The following is a 7,362-nucleotide window of genomic DNA, read 5'->3' on the forward strand; positions in this document are numbered from 1 at the left end:
ACTAATCATGATGACAATCATACTCAGCAGATATGAGGTTTTCTCCAGGTGTTCTGGCCACCCTCACTTGCCTGACTCATAAACCTGGCCAGCGTGGTTGAAGAGGATTAGAAAAAGAGACAATCACAAAGTACAAGAATTTTCCCCAAGCTAGCACGATATCCCCATCTACCACATGCTTAGTTTCTGACACAAGTCCTGGATTTTGGCATTGGTCTTAGAAGATACTCAGGTTGTTTTTCATCCTGCTATAATGCACATTTGTGTATTCAGTTTGTTGAATGAGCTCAACTATTTGGGGTGATTCTCCTGAAGACAGAGATCATGCCTTAACCAGCTCAAAGTTCTTTGTGCTAAAAACTGAGATTTCACGTGGAAAGTATTCTTCAAAAGTTTGTTGTATGTATGAACAAACGAAACATTTTTCAGGTGCTTGGGTGGTTCAGTCAGTTAAGTGTCAGACTCTTGATTTTGGCTCAGGTCATGATCTCACGGTTTGTGAGATCAAGTCCCATGTGGAACTCTGTGCTGATGTCACAGAGCTTGCTTGGGATTATCTCTCTCTCTCTCTCTCTCTCTCTCTCTCTGCCCCTCCCATGCTCTCTCTCTCTCAAAATAAATACCTAAACTTAAAAAAAAAATATTTTTTCCAACTATACATAATGTAAATAACGCATCTTGTGAAGTCAAATCTATTTCAACACCAAAAGTCCAGTTACAATATAACCATGGTTGACTCATGGGCTTACTAAAGCAAAGTCACTCACTAATATCCTGTTTTTGAGCATTCTTCCTCATGGCCAGTTTGGCTGCTATAGGTCACATTATTCCCTAACAGGCTTCATCTTGGATAGTACATGGCATACTGAATGACATTACAAGGAGCACCTTGCCTTGTCTATGAGGTAAGCAAAATGTTTTAGAATATCTGCTATAGGAACCTTAGCTATTCATAATTTAATGAGGTGTATGTGGTCATTTTTTGTTTGAAACATGAAATTTGAGTGCTAATACTTTGATAAGTTATAAACTTCTACCCTTTCCTACTTTCATGCCCCTCCTATTTTCTACTGATTCAGTATTTGCCAGCCATGTACCATATGAAAATTCAACATCATTGTGTGAAAAAATAATAATGAAGAGGGAAGAGAGGACAGAAGGAAAGGGAAAAAGAAAGATATCATTTACCATTGCTTCATAGCATGATTTTTATATTCTTTGATACATTTTCTCTACATTTCTATGCAGAGAAATGTTGGCCGTCTCATGAAATTTAACAGCACCCTCCTTCAAAGGAAATCGACCAAAAAAATACTTAAAATGTCCTCTTGGGAAATAGTTTTAAACTCTCATGTTATTAACTGAATTGTGTCCCCTAAATATTAATCTGTTGAAGTCCTAACCCCCTGTACCCCAGAACGTGACCTTATTTGGAAATAGGGTCTTTGCAGATGTAATTAGTTAATATGAGGTCATACTGGCATAGGGTGGACCCCTAACCCAATATGACTGGTATCCTTATAAAAAGGGAAAATCTGGTAGGATTCAGCCATAGAAGAATGGAATTGTAGTGGCCAGAATGGCTTTATTCAAATGCCTCGTTCTTTCCACATGGTGGCTTGGGCAAACAGTCCGACTTCGTCCATGGTGGCTTAGGGCTCCAATACAAGTGTTCCAAGAGCAGGGAAATGGAAGCTGACATGCTTTTATAAGGCCTGGGCTCCAAAAATGGCCCAACATCGCATCTTTAATATTTTATCAGTCAGAGTAAGTACATAACCTGCTCAGAACTCAAAGGGAGGCAACATAGACCCACATCTTAATTGGGAAGAGTTTCTAAAAATCTTCACCCTAACTTAATGTGCTACATGACTCTTATCAAAAATTATTTCCATATGTACTTAGAAAAACCATTACATTAATTACAATTCACTGATCATTTTAATTTTTCAAAATCATTTTTTTAGGCAAGGATTTATTAATTAAGAGATTAAACATCTTTCAAGTCCCCTGCCTTATCCCCTTCAGTCAGCATTTATATGTCTCATTATATCCAATGTGTGCATTTATTTTTTATAATTATACTCATAAATTAATTCATAATACCCCAATAATCCTTAAAGCATCTTGTCCTCTACATCTTTTGTAATTTCCCTTAGAGCAAAAAAAGGGAAATTTTGGATACATCATGCGAAATACAAGGCAGAGATTGGGGTGATGCTCCTACAAACCAAAGAATGCCAAAGATTGCCAGCAAGCCATTAAAAGCTAGGTAAGAGGACAGATTCTCTCTCATAGCCCTCAGAAGGAATCACCATTCCAACACCAAAATCTTAGATTTGTAGCCTCCAGAACTGTGAGATAATTCATTTCTGTTATTTAAGTCGCCCTGTTTGTGATACTTTGTTACAACAGCCCTAGCAAACTAATACACCTTCTTTGAAGTCATTGACTGGAAACAATAGTGTCTGTCTTGTCAGGACAGGCTATGGGGCTCATGGGTGCCTCAGTAAGTTAAGGGTTCATGACTTTGCTCAGGTCATGAACTCAGGGTTGGTAAGTTCAGTCCTTGAGTAGGGCTGTGTGCTGACAGCTCAGAGCCTGGATCCTGCTTCGGATTCTGTGTCTCCCTCTCTCTCTTTCTCTTTCTGCACCCCCCCTCTTCTGCTTACTCTCTTTCTCTCAAAAATAAAATGAACATTAAGACAGGCTACTACCACACTCCTACCCACATTGAAACCATACTATGAGACAGCAGAACCTTGACTTCTGCTTGGCTGAAGCTTTAAAAATCACTTACCACTGAAACGACACTACCTTATCTTGCTCTCTTGTGATTAATTACACAAAGCAGAGGCAGGAATAGCAGTTAACACACAGGTGCTCCTCATAGAGCTTTCCTATTGTTGACCCTAAGCAATGGTGAGGCAGGAGCTGTTGACTGATACATTACATAGATTAATGTAAGAGATATTAATGAGTTCAAGGGCGTTCTCCTTATTTCTATTCCCCATAGCCTCTAGTTTCGTGCTGAGCACAGAACTATTATTTAGTACTTAATCTTTGATAAATGATATTATCAACTCTCTTCAACTGTTTATTTTTGCTTTGAAATATTTTGAGTAAAAATATAAGTAAAACAACTTGTTTTCACTACATGTAAATATCAATATCAATAGGTACAAAAGGTATTGAATTTCTGTTCTTTCTGAGAAAGCTTTTCTGTAAGGGGACCTCAAAGACAGACAAGCTAGTCTCTGTCGCCATCTAGGGAAAATAGAGGATTATAACAGTATAGAGCTTAAATTTAAATTTCGGCTTCCGAAGGAATAGTTAAAACTATACTTAGAAAAATGCAGGAATATAGAGTTTGCACATAGAGATGCTTCCTTTTTCTATGTAGGTTAGGCCAGTGTATACTTTCACTGTTTGTTATCTTGTCCCAGCTTGCAGGTGTATGACCAATGTGATTAACTATTTACTCATTTAACGAATCTCTGTTTACCCACTACTATATTCAAGGCACTGTAATGGTAATTAAAAGCAGTATATAAAAAAAGAATCAAATGTTATAGATGGGTAAACAGGTAAAAAGAAAGCAGTATAAGACACCTTACCCACGAAAGAGTCAATCGTGTGATATAAGGGAGTCTGACTTAAAATTTCTGTTTAAAGTAATTTATTCTGCCCTTGCTATGCTACAAAAAATAATCAAAATCATACCCATTTTTGGGTACTCTGTTCACTACTAGCCCTCCCACTGTCCATTTGGATCCATTATTGCTTTCTTTCATCTCTCTGGACTTTCTAACCCCTTGGCTTTGCCCCTATGTTCCTGGTTTAGGCTGAAAGCTACCTTTTGTTTTGAAGACTTCTTGGTCACACTTCTTTGACTTTGTTCTTGAGAATTTTTTCTTAAATGTGACTTCTTTCTTTACTCTAGCTTCTATGCCAGCCTTAGGCAATCCTAACAAACCAAAAATTATACTGGGAAGCAAAAATGACACTCATTGAAACCCTGGGCCTTAAGTTCCCTTGTACACTGGGGATGAGACAATGCCTTCTTTACTCTCTGTTTAGGAAATGCAGTACAAACCAGTGTGCACCTAGCTGTCAATAATAACCCCTACACCTGGCTCAAGCATCTGTTTTGCTGGCCTCCCACCTCAAGAAAGCTGCCAGAAAGCTTATCAGGTGGGTGTGTTCCCTGCCACCAAGAAAGAAAATTCACTGCAACTTGGAGAGCAGATTAGTGTAGATTTTGATGGGCAGGTTACTTCAGAGGACCCCCACATTTTTCCCACATCCAAGTACTAGCCTTAATAGGCCCTGAGTATGTTTCTGAAGAAGTGTAAAATTGTCAGGTGCCAAGTGACCATACTTTCTGTTATGGACTGAATTGTGACTTCCCAAATTCTTAGGCTGAGGTCTTAACCTCATTCTCCTATGCAATAACCCCAATCTTGGTTCAGTGCTCTTTCCTCTCTAGAAAATGTGGCTCCATGGAGTCTTCAACTCAAGTAACAGCTCTGCTTAGAAGGTGAGTCTGTCTTTCCCTTGATCTTAACTCTTCTTTGTAGAGGCATAAAGGTTTTTCAGGCAGCAATAAATGGTTGTCTTCTTTAGGGGAGATCAGTAAAGTATCAAAGAAATTCCCTTAGCCCCAAATATTCATCACGTCACTTCCCTCATAACTTACCCATGCACATGGATCTTCCTGAGATCACTGCAAAGGCTATCCAGTCCCCCCAGTGCTCATTATCAATACATCTTTCATGTTGCTCCTAGGAACTTCAAAAATGTGTCAAAATAAGACAAGTAAGCACCTGCAAGGCCACATTATGATCTCACTGAGATCTCACTTAATTTCTCAATTTTCTCAAATTATGTTCAACTATGATGTTCTAATTCCCTGAATCGAGTTATACTGTAAGGTGAACATCAGATGATGTTATATCTCATGACTCAAACTCCTCTCACTCATTTCCACTGCCAGAGATTTTTTTTATATGTATTTATTTTTTGGGGGGAGAGTGCAAGCAGGGGAGTGGCAGAGAAAGGGGAACAAGGGATCAGAAGTGGGCCCGGTGTTGACTGGTTGACAGCAGCAAGCCCGATGTTCTGCTCAAACTCATGAACAGGGAGATCATGACCTGAGCTGAAGTCAGATACTAAACCAACTAAACCACCAGGTGCCCCTCCATTGTCAGAGTTTTAATTTCATTCTTGCTTCTAATACCTTCTCCCCAATATCAGCACAGTGAATTTTTAAAAAAATTGAGCCATACTCATATTGCTTTTCTCCCAGTAAAAAAAATCCTTCCACAGTACCTAAAATGTGGGCTATGAAGCTCCTAAATTAGCATAGACTACCTTGTGTGATAATTCCAATTTTATCACCAGCAACTCCCTCTTTTGCATTTAATGATCAGATCACACCAATCTACTTACCTTTCCCGAATACAATATGACATTTTACAACTCCCAGTTTAAATATATGTCACTCTCCTTGCCTGGAAGCCTTTTCTCTCACATACTCATTTGGCTGCCCCTAATAACCTTCCAACTTCAGCTCTAGTATCAATTCTTCCAGGAAGTCCTTTGTAACCCATTCCCAGACTGCAGCAAAGGTCACTCACTCACCCCCATGCCTCACAAATTATACTGTCTTTACACTCCATTTCCCTAATTAGACTGAGAAGGTGCTAAGGGAAGAGTTCAGACCTTTCCCATCTTCTGATACCAGCACCAACACAGGAATTGAAAACTGGCAAGTGCTAATTAAACAATTTATTCTAGATCACAACAGATCAAGAGAAACATGCTCTATAAGTGTTTGCTTGTTTGTTTTTTGTGGGGAGTGAGGGGTCATTGGGATGGGAGTATTAAAAATGTTGTTTTTGCAATACCTGGGTCATCTAGGTAAGAGAAGTCCCTCAGTCCAATAGCTCCTGTGCCCGAGTGTCAGCAAGGATGGAAAGAAGTTGGAACCCTTGTACACTACTGGCGAGAATGTAAAATGGTGCCACCATTAAGGAAAACGTTATGAAGATTCCTCAAAAAAATTAAAATAGAACTATGATATGATCCAGCAATCCCACTTCTGGGTATATATCTAAAAGAATTTAAAGCAAATCTCAAAGCAATATCTGTACACTCATGTTTAACGCAGCATTATTCACAATAGCCAATAGGAGGAAACAACCCAAATGCTCATCAACAGCTGAAAATATAAAGGGAATGTGGTATATACATATAAGGGAATAAAAGAGAATTAAAAGAGAAGGAAATCCCGTCACATGCTACAACATTAATGAGCTTCAAGGACATTATGCTGACTGAAATAAGCCAGTCACAAAAGGACAAATATTACATGATTTTCATTCATACGAAGAACTCAAAATCATAGAAACAGAAAATAGTTGGTTGCCAACGGGTGCTGGTGGTGAGGGAAGATTAGTGTATAGTGAGTACAGAATTCCAGTTTTGCAAGATGAAAAAGTTCTAGAGATCTACTGCACAATAATGTGAAAATACATGACACAACTGAATTATACACTTTAAAATAGTTACGATGATAAACTTAACCACATTTTTGCACCATTGGTGGGAAGGTAAACTGGTGCAGCCAGTCTGGAAAACAGTGTGGAGGCTCCTCAAAAAATTAAAAATAGAACTACCTTATGACCCAGCAATTGCACTACTAGGTATTTATACAAAAGATACAAAAATGCTGATCTGAAGGGGTACATGTACCCCAATGTTTATAGCAGCACTATCAACAATAGACAAAGTATGGAAGTGCTCAAATGTCCATGACTGATGAATGGATAAAGAAGATGTAGTATATATTTATATAATGGAATATTACTGAGCAATCAAAGAGAATGAAATCTTGCCATTTGCAACAACGTGGATGGAATTGGAGTGTATTATGCTAAGTCATAAAAAGACAAATATATGATTTCACTCATATGTGGAATTTAAGAAACAAAACATGATCATAGGGGAAATGAAGGAAAAATAAGATAAAAACAGAGAGGCAGACAAACCATAAGAGGCTCATAAATACAGAGAACAAACTGAGGGCTGCTGAAGGGAAGGGGGAGGGGTGGATGGACTAAATGAGTGATGGTCATTAAGGAAGGCACTTGTTGGGATGACACTGGGTGTAATACATAAGTGATGAATCACTGCGTTCTACTCCTGAAACCAATACTACATTGTACATTAACTAACTTGAATTTGAATAAATAAAAATTTTTAGAAGATGACAAAGTTAACCAATTTTGCCATGATTAAAAATTTACATAATTAAAAATTAAAAGATGATCTATATCCATTCTTTCGATTTAGAGAAAA

At 38.2% G+C, this 7,362-nt stretch overlaps 1 long non-coding RNA gene across 2 annotated transcripts; it reads left to right on the forward strand.

The window, feature by feature from the left end:
- Nucleotides 1-600: 600 nt before the first annotated feature.
- On the forward strand, nucleotides 601-6,019 carry LOC122233293. Of its 2 annotated transcripts, none has more exons than XR_006210854.1 (5): nucleotides 601-905; nucleotides 2,160-2,272; nucleotides 4,081-4,194; nucleotides 4,473-4,540; nucleotides 5,923-6,019. It is a non-coding gene; the product is annotated as an uncharacterized LOC122233293 (long non-coding RNA). The 2 variants fall into 2 exon arrangements; XR_006210855.1 differs by lacking the exon at nucleotides 601-905 and adding an exon at nucleotides 1,590-1,767.
- The last annotated feature ends 1,343 nt before the right edge of the window (nucleotides 6,020-7,362 follow it).

This window comes from Panthera tigris, chromosome D4 (assembly GCF_018350195.1).
Source record: "Panthera tigris isolate Pti1 chromosome D4, P.tigris_Pti1_mat1.1, whole genome shotgun sequence".
Taxonomy (NCBI): Eukaryota; Metazoa; Chordata; class Mammalia; order Carnivora; family Felidae; genus Panthera; species Panthera tigris.